General features: G+C 51.0%; 1 long non-coding RNA gene across 1 annotated transcript in view; it reads left to right on the top strand.

The window, feature by feature from the left end:
- LOC135191189 (uncharacterized) overlaps positions 1 to 8,564 on the top strand; it is a 116,685-nt gene extending 108,121 nt beyond the window's left edge. Inside the window, exons 2-3 of the long non-coding RNA XR_010308756.1 lie at positions 6,972 to 7,041; positions 8,359 to 8,564. This is a non-coding gene — a long non-coding RNA (uncharacterized LOC135191189). The remainder of the gene's footprint in view (positions 1 to 6,971; positions 7,042 to 8,358) is intronic.
- Positions 8,565 to 18,564: the final 10,000 nt, after the last annotated feature.

The following is an 18,564-nucleotide window of genomic DNA, read 5'->3' as shown; positions in this document are numbered from 1 at the left end:
GCAAGAGCAGTTCTGGCCTTTGAAACTAGAGGCTGCTGTTGGGTCTCAAATCTGCGCCTCCCTGGACGGTTGCAACCTGTTATAAGGCGAAACGGAGCTGAATCTCTTCATGCTGTGCTGGGCTTGGGTCGAGCTGGTGGCTTCTTGCCTCTAAACCTGACTTCTGTAGTTGAAAGGCCTCTGGGAAATGCAGCTTTGAGCTTGGTGTTGCCAGGATCCGGAGTGATGCTGTTGGACAGGGGCTCCACACGTGGGGTTCGCTTCATGTGGGCACACTGATCATTTTATTGTGCTTTATTTGGTTTTGAAGATGCTTTCTCAAGTGGCTGAGCTTAATCTGAGTGTATTCCTGTGCAGCCTGCTCTAGGAGATGCTGCTCTGGAAGCGAGGGTTGGACCTGATGATCTTCAGAGGTCCCTTCTAGCCTCTACCATTCTATGGATCTGTGACTCTGTGTTCATTTGTGGGGCAATGTTGACCCCTAAGACAGAGAGAGAAGCTCTGAGAGCCCATCTGGCAGCTCTTCACTAGTGGGTTGCTCCTTGCTCTTCGGCTGCAATAGGGCTGAAGTGTGGCTTTGTCAAAGTTCCTGCTCACCTGTGAAGCTGAAGGTGTTTCTGGCCACACTACAAAGGGGTGACAGTGTTCAGCCTTCATTAGCACTGAGTGTTGGCTTCAGAAGCTCCCCAGCCCCACAGGAGTCTGAATCCCTTCTCTCCTGTTCCTTTTGGAACACAGAGAAAAAGCATCTGCAAGGTACAAGGGAGGGTTTGGGATCTTGACTCACCTTTGCACAAGTCCAGTTTTGGGGCTTGTGTCAGTGTGGAAAGCTGAGTAACTCGTGGAGAAAGGACACCCTGGAGCTCAGGGAGGTGTCCTTCCTGCTGCAATGGTACTGAGCTCCACCTTAGCAGGACCTGTGGCTCTCTGTAGCACTTCACAGATTGTATCTGGTTGGAAGAGACCTTCAAAGGTCATCCTGTCCAACCTCCCTGCCATCAGCTACCTCCAGCTAGATCAGGTTGCCCAGGGCCACATCAAGTCTGATCTTTAATGTCTGCTGGGATGGGGCCTCAACCACATCCCTGGGCAGCCTGTGCCAGCATTTTGCCTCTCTCATTGTAAAGATCTTGGAGAGGAGCAGAGCCTTGGGTCCTCTTGAGACACAAATGGTGCTGTCTGACAGGGAGATCAGACTCTTCCCGAGGTGCTGTGGCCTCCAGTCCCACACAGGCTTTCTCTTCATCTAGTCATGAGCTGCCAATGATTTTCATAGCTTGATTAGCACTCTACAGACCAGGCTCAATTGGTTGCTGCAGAGGAGCAGAAGAAGATGGATGTTTTCCATTACTTGATGTAATGACTATGAAGCAGCCTAATGAAACCTTTACAACCAAAGTTTACAGAGAGCCCACAAACAGTGATCAATAGCTGCAGCCCAGTGCATAGATCAGAGTGGACCATCTGCAGGAGACAAGCTGGGAGAGACAGAGGATGGACTCGGGAGCACTGGAGCAGGGGAAGGTTGGAGAAGGAGTGATGTTTTGGATATAAGATGGGATATACAAGGAGAGGAGGTGAGAGTGTGGGTTTTGATGCTCCCAAAAAACAAGGCTGGATTGTTCAGCCCTCCAGTGCAATGCTCTTGGCTTTTCCGTTCCTACTTGGGGTAAACCATTGCATCTTCAGGCTCTACACTGCCTGCAGAGCTCTCTTGCTACCTTACTTCAGCTGCAGTGCCCTTAAGGAAGAAGGAAAAGAGCAGAGAATCCTTGGGAATTGATAAAAATTGCACCTGGAAGAATAAAAGTGAATCTAAACTGAGAAGAGGCAAAATTAAACCTCTTAGCCACATCCAGGAGCCACTTTCAGCTCCACATTCTGGTGCAAGACTGTGCCCAGAGCAGGAGGATAATCAACCTCTGAGGAGCTGCTCCTTTTACATCCTGAGGAGGCTTTTCCCACTGAATGTCCTGACCAAAGTTGGAGTCTTTGGTGTCATAGTCATAGTTTGGCATGAAAACCAGACAGACACTCTCCAAGTTTTGTTGCATAGCTGAACAGAATCACTGAATTGTTTGGGTTGGAAAAGCCCTCCAAGATCACTGAGTCCAGCTGTCAGCAAGAGACCACCATGGCCATTAAACCATGTCCCCAGGTGTCATGTCCACATGGTTCTTGAACATCTCCTGGGATGGGGACTCCACCACCTCCCTGGGCAGCCTGTGCCAATCCTTGACTGCTCTGCAGCAAAGGAATTGTTCCTAATCTCTAACCTAACCTTCCCTGGTGCAGCTTGAGGGCATTTTCTTTCATTCTGTCTCCTGAAGCAAGGGAGAAGAGACCAACTCTCACCTGGCTACAGCCTCCTTTCAGGGAGCTATAGAGAGCAATGAGGCCTCCCCTCAGCCTTCTTTTCTCCAGATTAAACTGGACTACATTGAGAAGCAATTCCCTCAGCTGCTCCTGTGCAGCCCTGTTCTCCAGACCTTTCAGCAGCAGCTCAAGACCATTATACTTCTGGTCAGCTACCAGCAAGGAAACAGATTCTGGCATGTAGACAGTGGAAGGATGGACTCTATTACAGACCCATAAACCTGAGGAAATGCAAATCCTGGGCTCCTAAGCACCAAACCCCTAAACACTCTGCATTTTGTCTTGCTAAAAACTATTCCAGAGATGTCAGAAAGTAACTACCCAGTTCCAGAGTCTCTCGTGGCCTCCTCCTAGATTTGGAATGAATAATAGATAAAGGAATCATTTTATTTAAAGGGAAGGAGTGGAATGGAGTTTGCTCTCAGAAAAGAAAATAACAGTATCCACACACGAAAGCCTCTGCAAAGGAAAACTTTGCCCCTTTTATTTGTTTGGGGTTCATTTATTATTGAAGCAAATGAGGCTGATTGTCAGGGATCTGTGTGCCGAGGGTTAAACGCTGCTGTTGTGAGCTGAGGTAGCAAATGTGGTTTATTTACCCCTTTGGTAGGTTCAGCAGGCAGCTGGTTGAGCTGCTCTGGTTCTCAGCATCCCTGCCTCCTCCTGGCCAAGTATCCAAGGGGGTTGTGCACGGTGGGGTTTTGTCTCTTCACGGGAGCATCTTGTCTCCCCCGCCCCGGGGCTGGGGAGGGGAAAAGAGGACAAGGAAACATGTTGGTTTCTTTCCTCCTCCCTCTGCCAGTGTGGTGTAGCAGCCAAGTCCTTGCCTGGTTTTCCAGAGCCAGAAAACTGCCTGAAAGCTGCTCAAAACAGGCAGGAGTTGGTGTTGCTTCCAGATTGCCTTGGCCTGTGGTCTTCTCCCCATTGGTGCTGCTGCCTGTGCAGGAGAAAGGCTTCGTCCCTGGGCAGAGGATGAATTGCAGCCGAAGGCAAAGGGTACAGGCTGGTGGGGGTTTGGAGGCACCACGGGTGTCCCTGGTACAGACAGCAGTAGTTGAGTGCTGGCATGGGCACTGGTGGCTTTGTTGGAAGTCAAGCTGTGGATAAACAATGTTCAGCTTGGGCTGAGGCACGACAGAGCTGTTGGTAGCCCTCCAAAAGCACCGTTTCTGATCTCACTCGAATCAGAGGGCTGCTGCTGACTTTAGGCCTGCAGCCAGCTCTTCCCTGGGTAAATGCAGCCCCCACCTGGACCTGGGTGGAGAAGACATCACTCCTGCTTTCCTCTGCTTCTTCCAGGTGCCAGGAACGAGGTGAGGGAGTGTTTGCCTCTTGGAAATCAGAGAGATCAGATCGGATTAAATGCACTGAAGGGGTGCAGAGGTCTGAGCAGATGATCCGAGGGGCTGGAGCACCTCCCTTATGGGGGCATGCTGTGAGGTTTGAGGTTGTTCTGCCTGGAGAAGAGAACACTTCAGGGAGACCTTAGAGCAGCCTTCCAGTACTTGAAGGATGCTACAGGAGGGCTGGGAAGTGACTTTTGCAAAGGGCTTGGAGTGGCAGGATGAGAGACAATGACTTGGAGCTGGGAGAGAGGAGATTGAGACTGGAGATTAGAAAGAAATTCTTTAGAGTGAGAGTGGTGAGACACTGGCACAGGTTGCCCAGGGAGGTTGTGGAGGTCAAATTGGATGGGGTCTTGAGCAGCCTGGTCTAGTGGGAGGTGTCCCTACCCATGGAAGGGGAATTGGAACTGGATATCTTGAAGGTCCAAGTGTTCTATGAATCTATAATCTTGAAGGAGAGAAGGGGGAGGTTGAAACCAGAGGTGGTTGCCAATAGGCATGAAGAGAGGATAGAAGTCTTCAGAGGAAGGTGATGCTGGGCTGCACTCTGTGCTTTAGCTTAGTGTGCAGGTGAAAGCCACAGTCAGTCCTGCCTGTTTGAGCTGAATTGGAGTCTTTGAAACTCACCTCCCCCAATGCTGTGGCTGTGCAACATGTCCTGGGCACCATCCTCCACCCCTTTGTCACGTCTTTAGCAGCCCTGGGTGGTTTTGGGATGGTGCATGGCATGATAAGCACGAGGTGAGCTACATAAAGCTCCAGTGACTTCTGGTAATCACTGAGTGTGAGAGCTCAGGGCAAGGGCAAATGAAGGACATCATCTTGGAGAGGAAAGGCAGAAGGAAGGAGCCACAGCAGACCTTGGCACTCAGCTTGTTTGCTGCTTTCATATTGCTGGCTGGAAGCACCATTTTCCTCCCTGCCAGCAGTTTGTGTACACAAAACTTCCACCGTGGTTGCAATTACAACTCTTGAAAGTGGTTTTGTCATTGCTTGTGCTGCCCATGGAGATGGACAACCTGTCCTGGTAACCCATCGGCACTGTGGGGCACAGAGCAACTCATGCAGACAGTGTTTGGGTGCCTGGCAAGGTCAGGGGCAAAGAGGGAGGAGGTCTGATGGAAACTTTCCCCTATTGCATGGGGATTGCTTCGGCTTGAATTCCAAGCAAGGCAAGGGCAGGAGATGGTGATGGCAGGAAAATGGTGAGCAGCTTCATGCCAGACTTTGAGATGTGCTTTCAAGGTTGGCCATGCAGATTGCTGCTTTCCAACATCGAGTGAGGATCAGCTGCAACAGCACAATGAATTTAGGGCCAGGAGGGACTTTTAGATCACATAAACAAGCCCCCAAAATTCATTAGATGCCTCTTTCCTGAGCCCAGGATTTTGTGTTTATCAAACATAAATCTTCCACAAAGGTGCTCAGGGTTGATTTAAGGCTCTCAGGAGGTGCTGAGTGCAGGACTGCCACTGGTGGTGGATTCGAAAGGTTAATCGCCCTCGCTGCTAAACATTTGTGCTGTATTTAATTTGTCTGCCCTTAACTTCTGCTTTGTGTTATTGCAGTGTCTTCCCTGCTAGGAGAAATCACCTGCCATTTTCTCCTGCCATCAGCTTTGGGTCTTTGTCTTCTCTCTCCCTCAAACTCAAGAGTTTCTCAGCCTTTTTCAGCTGAGCTGGTTTTTTCTCACCCAGTTTGTCCTTGTAGCTCTTTCGCAGGCTTCTCCAACTTCCATTTTCTACTTACTTTTAAAAGAGGAATATTAATTCATAGACTAGAATCAAGCAGGTTGGAAGAGAGCTCCAAGATCATCCAGCCCAACCTAGCACCCAGCCCTGGCCAAGCAACCAGACCATGGCACTAAGTGCCCCAGCCAGGCTTGGCTGCAACACCTCCAGCCACAGCCACTCCACCACCTCCCTGGGCAGCCCATTCCAATGCCAATCACTCTCTCTGACAACAACCTCCTCCTAACATCCAGCCTCAACCTGCCCTGGCACAGCTTGAGACTGTGTCCCCTTCTTCTGTTGCTGGGTGCCTGGCAGCAGAGCCCAACCCCACCTGGCTACAGCCTCCCTGCAGGCAGCTGCTGACAGCAATGAGCTCTGCCCTGAGCCTCCTCTGCTGCAGGCTGCACCCCCCCAGATCCCTCAGCCTCTCCTCCCAGGGCTGTGCTCCAGGCCTCTCCCCAGCCTTGGTGGACATCTTCCAGTACCTCAGCATCTTTCTTGAATGGAGGAGCCCAGAACTGGACACAGCACTGGGCATTAAAAGAGTTAAGCTGTTCCCTAGTGGCTGCAGGGAGCTCAAGGTTTAATTATCCCAGCTCCAGTTGCTTTTTGTTCCCTTCCAACACTTCTGCAGACCAGAAGGCTGAAGTGATGTATTTATGCACCTTTCCCTGTCTCTATTTAAACAGCACCTTGGAAAAGGCAGTAAAAGAAGCCACAGCTCTTCTCAGTGTCCTCTGGGGGGGTTAATTTATTTCTATTGTGTTGATGTTTGCTTCATTGTGAGGTTGTTGAGGGGGTTTTGGTTTGTTTTATTTTCTTTCTATGCTGACTCTTGGCTCTCCTGCAGAGCAGAGGTGGTGCAGAGAAATAGAGGGCAGTGAATTGCAGAGTGTGAATAGCTCTGCTAAGTCTGCTTAGCACAGAGGGATGTGGTCAAGCTGTCAGGAAGCTGGGGGTGACTTTAGCTTGTGTTTAATAGTGGCTCTGTGTTTTTAGCCCATAGTTAGAGCTGGGTTGAGTTCCTGTTCTCACTGGAGCACAGCCTCAATTCCCTGCTCTGTTTATCCCTGCAGCCAGGCACTTTTCCAGCATCTTTATCTGCAGATCCTGGTGTGAGATGGGGATGCTCAGTGTTTGGGGGTAATGTTACTCTCCTCACCCACTCTCCAAAACCAAAACCCACCAAAACCCAAAAAGCAGCCCAAAAGAATTTTTGGCTGTGGCACTTAGGGGTACAGCTTAAGGTGAATCTCGTTGAGCAGGGTTACAGGTAGGACTGGGTGCTCCTGAGGAGCTGTTCCAGCCTGGGTGTGGCTGTGGTTCTGTGAACTGCTGTGGAATTTCTCAGGTTCTCCAGCTCAGGAGTGGGCTGTGCACTGGGGAAGGTTTTCTCATCTCCTCAGGCCCTTTTGTTGTGCTCATAAAAAATATTGTTTCACTTGCTCCCTCAGTAACTAAACTGGAAAGAGTTGGCTTCTCTGCACCTTACATGAGCATCCTCTTCTCTTTGCAGGTAGATCTGCCTCCTCATCGACCCTCCTGACCACGCTGGGCTGCTGCATCCCTGCGAGAAGACGACAACGGTGAGTTACTACAGAGTGCTTTTCTTTCTGATTACAGCTTGATGTGTGTCTGAGAGTTACAGATCTGTGTTCAGAGCAGGCAAGGTGGTTCAGCCTGTGTCTGTGAGGTGTGAAGTTGCCTGCACAGAGTGCTTTGGGAGCACAGTTTGATCAGGCTGGCGTTGGGTAACCCTGCTTAATCCAGAACTGGAAGCTTGCGAAAGTGGTTTTGCAAACCTGGAGATGTTTCAAGCTTGGGAGGCTTTTGACCTGTCTCATTTATGCTTCCCTCTTGCATTGCTGAGGGAGAAGCTTAGAATTGTGAATGATATGAAATGCAGTGTGAAATCTTTTGAGATATCTAAATCATGTGCATATACACACAGGCACTTCCATCTCCTTAGAGCTTCATCTCACTCAATCCAGGCTTGGTTGCTTTACGCCGCCGCATCGGGGGGGGGAGTGGGTAGGAGCCAGGTGAGGGATGTGGATTGGAACTGTTGGAGTGAGTCCAGAGGAGGCCATGAAGATGTTCAAAAGCCTGCAGCAGCTCTGCTATGAGGACAGGCTGAGAGAGTTTGGGCTCTGCAGCCTGGAGAAGAGAAGGCTTGGAGGAGACCTTGGAATGGCCTTCTGGGATCAGAAGGGAGCTACAGGAAGGCTGGGGAGGGACTATTGATGAGGTCTTGTAATGCCAGGAGGAGGAGGAATGGGTTTGATCTGGCAGAAGGGAGATTTAAACAGGGTGTTGGGAAAGGATTCTCTGTAGTAAGGGTGATGAGACACTGGCACAGGTTGCCCAGGGAATCACCCAATGTCTCAGATGTGGGGATGGCAGGAACAAGCTGCAGCATGCTAAGGGCTTCACATTTCTGAGCCTTCTGTGGGGGTTGAGATTTTCTTTTTGCTGTCCTGTTTTGCAAAGCCTTAGAACCATCTCTGCAAGTGTGTTTGTTAGGCTGAGAAATTAAGATTTCTTCCTGAATATAAGTTTCCAGACTGGACCTGTTTTCACACGTGGGTTGTGTGCTCTTCCTGCTACTTTTCCTAGCAGGTGCTTTGCTGTTGCAAGGCTCAAACGTGTTGGTTGTGCTCTGGATCTCTCCCGTGCTGCATAAGCATTGCTCTTGTTGAGGAGAGAAGAGAACTAAGTGCATGCCAGGCAGTGTTGGAGGCGTGGGGATGTGGGTGGGCTCTGCCTTGTCTTTTCATCCTCCTTCCAAGGATATTGGTGGAAAAAAACAGAACTTCAAAGCTTTTGGAAGTTGCAGGTGATAAAGAATTGTGGATTTGTGGGTTGGAAGGGAGTCTGAAGATCATCTGGCCCAAACTTTCTAGGTAACAGTGGAGTTGAAATGAGCTGGCCCAGCAGCCTGGCAAGCTGAGCCTTCAGGCTGTGCAATGGAGAGGACTCTGCTGCTGCCCTTGGGAGGTGATTCCAATCTCTGACTGTTCTCAAGGGGAAAAATTGGCTTCTGGAGTCCATTGGAATCTCCCCAGCAGTAACATGTCCACATCACCTCTTGTCTTTTTCATAGAACTCCTTGTCAAGAGGGAGTCTCCATCCTCCTGGTAGTCTCCCTTTATGCACTGATAGAAGGCAACGTGTAAATAAAGAGTGACCCTCTGGCTGCTGCCTTTCCGAGTCCCATCCCACCTTGGTGTCTGTAATCCAAACTGGCTGCTCTGGTCCAGTGCCAACATCTTGCAGCACTGCTGCAGTGGTGAGATCTGAGGGCACAGAGCATCTTTCTTCTTTCTGTGGCATCACAGCTGGGTGAGATCCCCTTCCCAAGGCTGCTGCAGTTGAAAGGGGTGAGATGGAGGAAAGAAACAGCAAGGAGAGGCAGAAAGGGGGAAGGAAATGAAGGCAGTGAGCAGAGTGGTTTGAACAACCTCCACGATCCCAGACTTTTCCAGTCACTCAGCGTCACGCTGTTTGCCACCTAATTTCATCCCAAACACCCTAAACTGGAAGTAAAGCTCTGTTTAATCAACAGCTCTCAGCATTCCATTCCCCCTGAATGTTCTGGTAGCAACTGCTCATTAGTCCAATTATTTCCCTCCACTGTAATTATTCGGAACCAACTGTTCGCAGATTCCTGCTTTGACTTAGGGACCTGTGCAGGCTGAGACGTGGAGATATTTGGGTGTCCTCTCGAAAATTCAGTGGGATCCCATTTCAATTGCTGATGCCTTTCCCCCTCCCTCCCCCGGGCCTCCCTGCTCTGATTTGCTGATGCTCCAGCTGCACGCTGGAGAAGAAAGGCTGCAGCGTCTTGCACGGCCACAAACAGCTCCATGCAGCTGAACTGGGGAGAGAAAAATCACTTCCTTGTACCGCCACGTTCTTGACAAAAGCTGCCTCTTGCTTTTGCTTTCTGCCTTTTTGTTCCCTCTTTCTTTTCTCCTTTTTTTCCCCTCTCCTTTTTTTCCTTTTTACACCACCTTCAATTTTTTGGCTCTTGAATGTGCTTTGAGTCCCCTGTCTAACACCACAAACCTTTAAAGCTTACGGAGGGGGGAGAAGGAAAGAAGGCAACGAAGAATGCAATTAGCTGGGGGTGGGAGGATGAGCAGGAGAAGCTAAAATTGCAAATTCACATTACTTGGAGGGGGGGAAATGAATCTTTTTTTGGCAGTTTGAAAGTGGGAGACATGAATTAGAGGAGGAAAAAAGATCCTCAGCCACTGCACAGTGGCTCAAATGGTCCCTTCATCACGGGAAGGGAGACAGACTGGAGAGGGGGAAGAAATTCTTTACTGTGAGGGTGGGGAGACACTGGCACAGGTCACCCAGGGAGGCTGTGGGTGTCCCCTCCCTGGAGCTGTTCAAGGCCAGGTTAGATGAAGCCTTGAGCAACCTGGGCTGGTGGGAGGTGTCCCTGCCTCTGTGCAGGTGTTGTTGGAGCATGTCCAGGGAAGGACAACAATGCTGGGGAAGGGTCTGGAGAAGAAGGCTGGGGAGGAGCAGCTGAGGGTGTTGAGTCCGGAGAAGGGGAGGCTGAGAGGAGACCTCATTGCTCTCTACAGCTCTCTGAAAGCAGTTTGCAGAGAGCTGGGAGTTGGTTTCTTGTCCCTTGTATCAGGTGGTAAAATGAGAGGACATGGCCTGAAATTGTGCTGGGGAGGTTTAGGTTGGAGATTAGGAACAATTTCTTTGCTGCAAAGTGGTCAGGGATTGGCAGAGGCTGCCCAGGGAGGTGGTGGAGTCCCCATCCCAGGAGGTGTTCAAGAGCCATGTGGCCTTGGCACTTTGGGAGATGGTTTAATGGCCATGGTGATGTTACAGTGATGATCTCAGAGGTCTCTTCCATCTGAAACAACTCTATGGTCTGTGCTCCTGGTCTGTGTTTCTCAGTGTTTTCAGCCACTCCAGCGACCATCCCATTACCACTTTTGAACAGATGCTGGGAAATACACAAACTCAACAGCTCTGAGGGCAGATATTTTAAGGCCACCATGACTTGCAGTATCTTCCAGCACAAAGCAAGCATCTGAGTCTTTGTCTTCTCTCTCCAAGTCCCAGAGAGGGTGGTAGAGAGCTCGGTGAGGACAAAAAGAAATGAAAAGAAACGCAGGGATGTGCCAGGGCTGTGTCACCCTCAAGCCCAGAAGCACGCACGAGGTAGTAAACATCTTCTATCTCCTCGAGCCATCTGTTTGCAGAGTCTTTGCCCGTGCAGCAGTCCCTCTTCCCCGGGTGGACTTGTTGCCTCCTTGTAATCCGTGAGTAAATAAACATCTAATCAAGTGGAAAGCAGAGAGCGGAGGCGGTGAGCCGCGATAAGAGCCCGGCTGGGACGGGACTAACTGCAGCGTGCGCTCCGCTGGGTGGGCTTCTGGAATGAGGAAGAATCTGGTTTGTTTGGGAAATGGAATAAAGAAAATGAAGAGTGGGATCAAGCAGGCTTTGAGCACCTCTCTAGAGGCTCATATCACCTTGCCAGGTCAAACTGTTGGTTTACTGCTTGAGATCAGGAATATTTTGGATGCTAGGAAGAACTTCTTTACCATGAGGGAACACTGGAGCAGGTTGGCCAGGGAGGTAGATGTGGCCCCAGCCCTGGAGATATTCAAGGTGAGGTTTGACAGGGCTCTGGGCAACCTGATCTAGTTGAGGGCTGCAGAGTTGGTTGTGGTGGATGAGTTTGGATGTCCTTTCCAACCCAAACCATTCTATGGTTCTTCCATAAGTGCTCACCTAGCTCACAGGGACTTGCTGGCTGCAGCCCTGCAGGACTCTAGTGCCTCTGAGCTTGCAGGTTTGAGAAGTTTGGGAGCATGGGAAGGTGGACATAGAGTCTTAGAATGCATCAGGTTGGAAGGGACCCTCCGTGGTCATCTTGTCCAACTCCCATGCAGTCAGCAGGGAAATCTCCAACTAGATCAGGCTGCCCAGGGCCACAGCAAGTTTGATCTCCAGAGTTGAGGCCTCAACCACATCTCTGGGGAACCTGTTCCAGCAATTCACCAATCTCATTGCACAGAACTTCCTTCTGATGTCCAACCTGCTCCAGTTTCAAACCATTGCCTCTCATCCTATCACTCCAAGCCCTTCTTAACAGTCCCTCCCCAGCCTTTCTGTAGGTCACCTTCAGGTACTGAAATGCAGTTAGTAGTTGTCCCTGGAGCCTTCTCTTCTCCAGGCTGAACAGCTCCCAACTCTCCCAGCCTGTCTTCATAGAAGAGTTGCCATCTCATACCCAGCTGGGCACCTTGCCTGACTGAGCCAGCCTCTTCTCCATCCTCCTTGTCTCCATCCAGCCTTTTCATGTTGTCCCTTAGGATGCAGTGTTCTGTCATAGAATATCTTCAGTTGGAAGTGACTCATAAAAATCATTAGTCCAACTCCAAGTTCAATTTTAGTGGGAAGCTAAACTGAGCACAGGAGCTGCTGGTTGTTGGGGCTTTTATCTCTGAAGGGTTCCTCGCAGAGTGCTGCCCTGAGCCTGGCGTGCATTAAGCATCTCAGGGATGGAACAGGTACAGATATACAGGAGTGTCCTAGAGAGTGCCCAGTGGAGGCTGTGAGGATGATGAAGGGACTGGAACATCTCTTTGATGAGGAATGGCTGAGAGCCCTGGGGCTGTTTAGCCTGGAGAAGAGCAGCCTGAGAGGAGAGCTTATTTATGTCTAAATATATCCCAAGGGTGGGGGCAAGAAGCTGGGGCCAGGCTCTTCTCAGTGGTGTCCTCTGGTAGAACAAGGGACAATGAACACAAACTGGAACCCAGCAAGTTCCACCTCAGCAACAGAAGCTTCTTTGCTGTGAGGGTGGGGGAGCCTAGAACAGGCTGCCCAGGGACTTGTGGAGTTTTCACGGGAGAATTTCAGGCCCCCTCTGAATGCATTTCTGTGTGCCCTGCCCTGGTGACCCTGCTTGGGCAGGGGGGTTGGACTCGAGGACCTTCAGAGGTCCCTCCCAGCCCCTCACCTTCTGTCATTCTGTGGAAAGCGCCGGGAGGAGGGGGCTGGGATGAAGGAGATCCGAGTGGCAGCGGGCTGGGCCCCTGCCGTTCCGTGGTGTGGCTGCAGATGCGAGCCAGAGGCAGGCGCAGCGCAGGCAGTGGTTGGGGCAGGCGCTGGGGGGCGTTCGGAGCGGGGGCGGTGACCCAGCGCCCTTTCGTGCGCGGCGTGGCCGTGTTTAATGTGCTCGGTGCTAATCTGTCTCTAAACAGAAGCCGTCCTGCTGAGTTCAGCACCGAAGGAGCAATAACCAGTGAAGGAGATGAGATTAAGAAAACTCACAGGAATCAAATGTGCTCCAAAGGGCTGGGGAAGTGCCAGGGGCGCTGCAGTAAATGACCTCCTTGGGAGCCGAGGGCAAATAAAATCCATGCCCCTGTCTCTTCCCCTCCCAGGAGCTTCATGCCAATGCCTTTGCCCTCCTCTCCCTGGTGTGACCATAGATGCTGCTTTCAGGGTTATTTTTGTGCTTGGAGAACAACAAATCCTCTGTGCTGTGGGGCTGAGCTGCAGCTCCGTGTCGCTGCATTCAGAAAAACTAACCTCTCGAGCTCAAGGAGAGCTGCTTCAGTTGGCAGGAGCATTAGGTGCTTTATTCTGTCTGGAACAGCCTTGAGAGGGCAAACAAAACCTCTGTGCCATGGCTTTTGTTTCCAAAGGCTCTTTGCAGACAGGGCTGCTGGTGATCCTGGCCTTTTTTCATCTCCTCTGAGCTAGAAACTGAGCCCCAAATGTGCCCACATATCATCGGACAGCACTGAAAATGGGGTGCAGCCGTCCAAGGTTATCAGCAGGGCCAGTCCGAGCTCTGCTGGCCTTGGTGGGGATGTAGAAAAGTCCTCATGGGTTCATAGAATGCTTTGGGTTGGAAGGGACCTTAAAGATCATCAAGTTCCAACCCCTCTGCGTTGGGCCTCCCACCAGCCCAGGTTGCTCAAGGCCTCCTCCAACCTGGCCTTGAACACCTCCAGGGAGGGGGCATCCACAACCTCCCTGAGCAACCTGTGCCAGACCTGCTTCTGCTCTCCTTAGCTGTTTCCACTCAGGGGGGCTTTCATCTGCTGTGGGGTGGAGGAGCTGGCAGTGGTAGGATGTGATTTATTTGCCTGCTGAATGCGCTCAGGGTGGTAACTGCTCAGCAATGGGCTGGGTGGAGATTTGCTCTGTCCCGGTGGGTTTGCTTTCTGCCAGCGCGGTCCCCACAGCCTCACAGCAGCCTGGGGATGTCCTTCATGGCACTTGGGCATCCCAAAATGTCTCAGTAGTGGCCACTGCTTTGGATCCCTACCCCTAGCACGGTGCAGGCTCGGAGGCAGCCAGGATGACTTGGCAGTGATATATTTACTACAATTACCATCTCTCTTCCCAGAGGAGGAAAAAATAGATGAATAATATGTTTTGAAGGTGTCATGGAGTGAAAGCAAGAGAGGAGCTTGAGCCTGAACTTATGAATAACTTATAGGCTTCCTCCCTTCATGCAGTCACTCCATTTGGGCTTATCTTTCTCACCCGTAGGAGGTGTAATTAAAGGAGCAGAGCTTGGGCATCCACATGCACGGCGGCTGCCCGTGGGCACGAGTCTGGCTGGCTCCGTCCGTCCTGCACTCGCAAGGGCACAGCAATGCCAGATGCCTTTGTGTGCAGACAGGGGGGCTGGGGTTTGTGTTGAGCTTTGCACACACACACACACACACGCCCCCTCCCCCCTCTCGGTGTCTTTCGTGCAGGAAAGTGATGTTTTGCACAGCTTTGATGTTTTGCTGTACAACTGTTCCCCCTGCGCTGCTGCAGCGAGGAGTGGAAATCAGAATAGGTTAGGTTGGAAGGGACCTGAAGGATCATCCAGTTCCAGACTTCTGCCGTGGGCAGGGACACCTCCCACCAGCCCAGGTTGCTCAAGGCCTCGTCCATCCTGGCCTGGAACACCTCCAGGGAGGGGACATCCACAACCTCCTTAGGCATCCTGTGCCAGTGTCTCACTACCCTCACTCTCAAGAATTTCTTCCTCGTCTCCAGTCTCAATCTCTTCTCTGCCAGCTCAAAGCCTTTGCCCCTTGTCCTGTCACTCCAAGCCCTTGTTAAAAGTCCATCCCCAACTCTCTTGTAGCCTCCTTCAGGTACTTGGAAGGCCATTATAAATGTGTCCCCAGCCTCCTCATCTCCAGCCCCAGCTCTGCCAGCCTGGCCCTGCGGGGGAGGTGCTCCTAAGTAAGCCAGGATGGGAAATCACTGCAAGAAGCACCAAGTCCTGCAACCTTCACTTAACGTGGGAGGGGATTTTGTTTGCTCCCTTCTTGACACGGCTGGAAAATCACCTCTTGAGGTCAGGGAGGGACTTAGCCATTTCAAGAACTGTTTTTCTAGCCCTACAATGAGGAGTAATTTGCTCTTGTCTCAACACCTTCCTCTGCTTTCTCTATTTTGACATGAAGAGCTCAAGGGAGGGCCTGGATTTCTTTCTTGCTTCTCGCGGTGTACACACAGAGCCTAACACAATGCAAGCAGGATCTTATCAAAGGCTTGCAACTGCTATTGTAATGCATAGCATAATTATAGGTCTGGATACGTAGGGATGATGGAGAGAAAAAAATCCCCAACAACCCAATGAAACATGGCATTTCCCTCTGGAAAAACCAGAAGTGTTAGTGGAATCAAACCAGGCCTGGGAGTGTGTCAGCTCCAGCAGAGGCAAAACATAAAAAGGTCTATTAAAATTATGCAGCTCTGCTCAGCAAGGTCACGATGCTCCCTTTGGAGCCAGCCTGAGGTTTGCTTTTCAAAGCTCTGTGTCACCTTCTTCTTTTTCTCCCCCCCTTTCTCCTCCTTTCCCCCTGCAGACTTTTAGCTAAGGTGCTGGATTTTGTCCTTCTATTGATATCTGTGAGGGGATGGAGGGGAGGAATAATCATGGACTTATAGAATCGTAGAAGGAGTTGGGTTGGGAGGGACCTTAAAGACCATCCAGTTTCAACCCCTCCCTGTGATGGGCAGTGACAGCTTCCCCTCTAATGAATCTCAGCTGTAATTTGGCAGAGATTTTTAACTAAAAATGTAGTAGTGTGGCAGAAATTTTAACCCAATCTGTGAGGTGATTCCACACTTAGCTCTTCTGAGACCTCACCTCCAGTTCTGCTGCCCCAGCATAAGAAGAACATGGAACTGCTGGAGAGGGTCCAGTGGAGGCCACAAAGATGATCAGGGGCTGGAGAACCTTCCCTGTGGGGACAGGCTGGGAGAGGTAGGGCTGTTCAGCCTGGAGAAGACAAGGCTCCAGAGGGAGCTTAGAGCAGCCTTCCAGTACCTGAAGGGGGGAGACTTGTGACAATGGCTTGTAGTGACAGGATGAGGCAATGGCTTTGAGCTGGAAGAGGGAATTTAGAGTGGAGATTAGGAAGAAATTATTTGCAGTGAGGAGAATAAGACACTGGAACAGGTTGCCCATGTAGGGTGTGGATGGCCCCTCCCTGGAAGTGTTGAAGGCCAAGTTGGGTGAGGTCCTGAGCAACCTGGGCTACTGTTAGGTGTCCCTGCCTATGGCAGGGGGTTGGAACTGGATGATCTTTAAGATCTCTTCCAACCCAAACCGTTCTCTGATTCCAGTCTATGATTCAAAAGAGGCCTCATGCACCTTGGTGTGCACCAAGAAGGTAGAATAAGATGGTCTCCAGAGGTCTCTTCCAACCTCCTCCACAGAGTCACAGAATAGTTTAAGTTGGGACCCCAAAGCTCAGCCACTTCCAACCCCCTGCCATAGGCAGGGACAGCTCCCACTAGAACAGGTTGCTCAAGGCCTCTCCAACCTGGCCTTGAACACCTCCAGGGAGGGAGCATCTCCAGCCTCCCTCTCCCCTGTCACTTCTGTGATGCCAGCCCTGTTTCACACCAGACCTGTGTGTGATTGCCAATGCAAAACTTCTTCCCTCCACCCCCTTCCCATCCAGATATCTCAGGAGCACAGCCCTGCTCCTCTGCATGCTCCTGTCAGCCCAGCACATAGATATGTATGAGGGTAATGGATATTAGGCGTTTATTGCCAAGGCACTCTGTTGAACATCTCCTGCTGTTCAACATGAAAAGTTGATGTTCCACAAAGCCAGGAGCCGAGGGCTCCTTAAGAGCTGCTCTGGTGCAGCAGGTAAATACACGTGCTCGGAGCAGGCATGCCGTGGATTAATAATGCATGGAGCAAAGCTGTAGGAAGAGCAGCTCCTGTGCAGGGCCTTCTTCTGAACTGCTCTTCTCTGCTTAGGCAAACAGACAGGCAAGTTTTGGTTTTTAAAGTGTAATGGGTTGGTAATAAACCAAACTAACCTAATCGACTGCTGCCAGGGCCAAATGCATCAGTGCTGTGCAGGGCAGGTAGCAACTGCTGCCTGGAGTCTTGGCCTCTCACTTCTAGAAGGGCATTGGGGGGCTGGGGTGTGTCTAGAGAAGGGCAACAAAGCAGGGGAAGGGTTTGGAGAATAGGTGTGCTGAGGAGCAGCTGAGGCAGCTGGGGGTGGTTAGTGCGGAGGGAGGAGGCTGAGGAGAGACCTCATTGCTCTCTGCAGCTCCTTGGCAGGAGGTTGCAGTGAGGTGGGGGTTGGACTCTCCTCCCGAGGAACAAGTGATAGCACAAGAGGAAAAGGCCTGAAATTGCACCAGGAGAGCTTTAGTTGGAGGTTAGGAAGAATTTCTTTGCTCTAGGAGTGGTCAGGCATTGGAGGAGACTTCCCAGGGAGGTGGTGAAGTCACCATCCTGGAGGTGTTCAAGAAACCTGTGGCCATGGCACTTTGGGAGATGGTTTAGTGGCCATGGTGCTGTTGGGCTGATGGTTGGACTCGATGATCTTAGAGGTCTTTACATCCCAAAAGATTCTGTGATCAAGCTGGAGCAAAGCTGCAAGAAGCAGCTGGGCCATGAGGAGAAGGACTCCTTGTCACCTTCCCTCAGCAGAATGGCTGGCCCAGATCTGACTTGGAGAGTCCCTGGGTGGCAGAGATAGAGTGGAAAGAGAGAGAAAGAAACACAGCTGGATTTTCCCTGAGTTCACAGCCAAGTCTTCTTCTGAATTGCAAAGTGAACAGCTCAGATTCTGGAAGCCTCTGAGGAGGAATAAATCCAGGAAGCCAGGAGATCTTGGGGTGTGTCTCTGCCATTCTTGTGTCAATAATGTTGTTTTGAGGGGCTCTGACTCACTTCAAGCAGCAACACCAGAAGGCCTCAGCACTAATGAAAAGAACAAGTCTTGAACAGGATGTTGTTGACTGAGGTTGGGTCAAAGAGGAGTATTGGGGTTCAGTGTCACTAATGACCTCCACATTGGACAAAGGCTGAAAAGGCATGAAGGGTTTGGGCTTGGGGATCTCTTTGATGTAGATGTTGGGTTGTGGTGTCTTGAGGGCCCTTTCTATGGAGTCCTGTTGGTGTCATGCCCTTGGTGTTGGACTTTGCTGTCTTGAGGGCCCTTTCTGTGGAGTCCTGTTGGTGTGATGCCCTTGATGTTGGACTTGCTGTCTTGAGGACCTTCTGTGTGTAGCTATGCTCCTGGTGTTGTGGCATGGAGAGATGTGGGTCTGCCTTGTCTTGGTTATTGAGATAGACACCCCAACTGGCATGTGGTATGGAGTATAACCAGGACCACCTTCAAATCAAAGCAGGGTGCAGGTGGTCCTGATGCTGCTCAGAGCTGGAGGTGGTCTTTGTGTGAGAACAGGGGGAAAAAGCCTTGATCTGGGGGAGGAGTCCTACTTCTGCCACCAGTTGACAAGTTACTTGCTATTAAGTCTACTTTTGGAGTAATTTCCATCTGGGATCAGCCCTACAGCAGGAAGAAGCTGTTTGGGCAGTGCTGGGGGAACTCTCTCTGTCAGCCTTCAGTCCCCCCCTTCCCTCTAGAAGCAGAGGTGTGGACCTCTTCATTTTGAGTGGGATGAGTAGGGGGGGAGTCATCCCTCAGGAATTCCCTCCCATCATCATGCAGGTGGTGAAAGTGAGTCAGGGCACTGTTGCTGTCACCCCATGAGGGTCACCCACCTTTTCCTTACTGGGAAAAGAGGGGTGAGAGTATCAGGGTGTGGGGGGAGAGGGGGGT

Source organism: Pogoniulus pusillus, chromosome 38 (assembly GCF_015220805.1).
Source record: "Pogoniulus pusillus isolate bPogPus1 chromosome 38, bPogPus1.pri, whole genome shotgun sequence".
Lineage (NCBI taxonomy): Eukaryota > Metazoa > Chordata > Aves > Piciformes > Lybiidae > Pogoniulus > Pogoniulus pusillus.
This window is presented reverse-complemented; position numbering and strand designations above follow the sequence as displayed.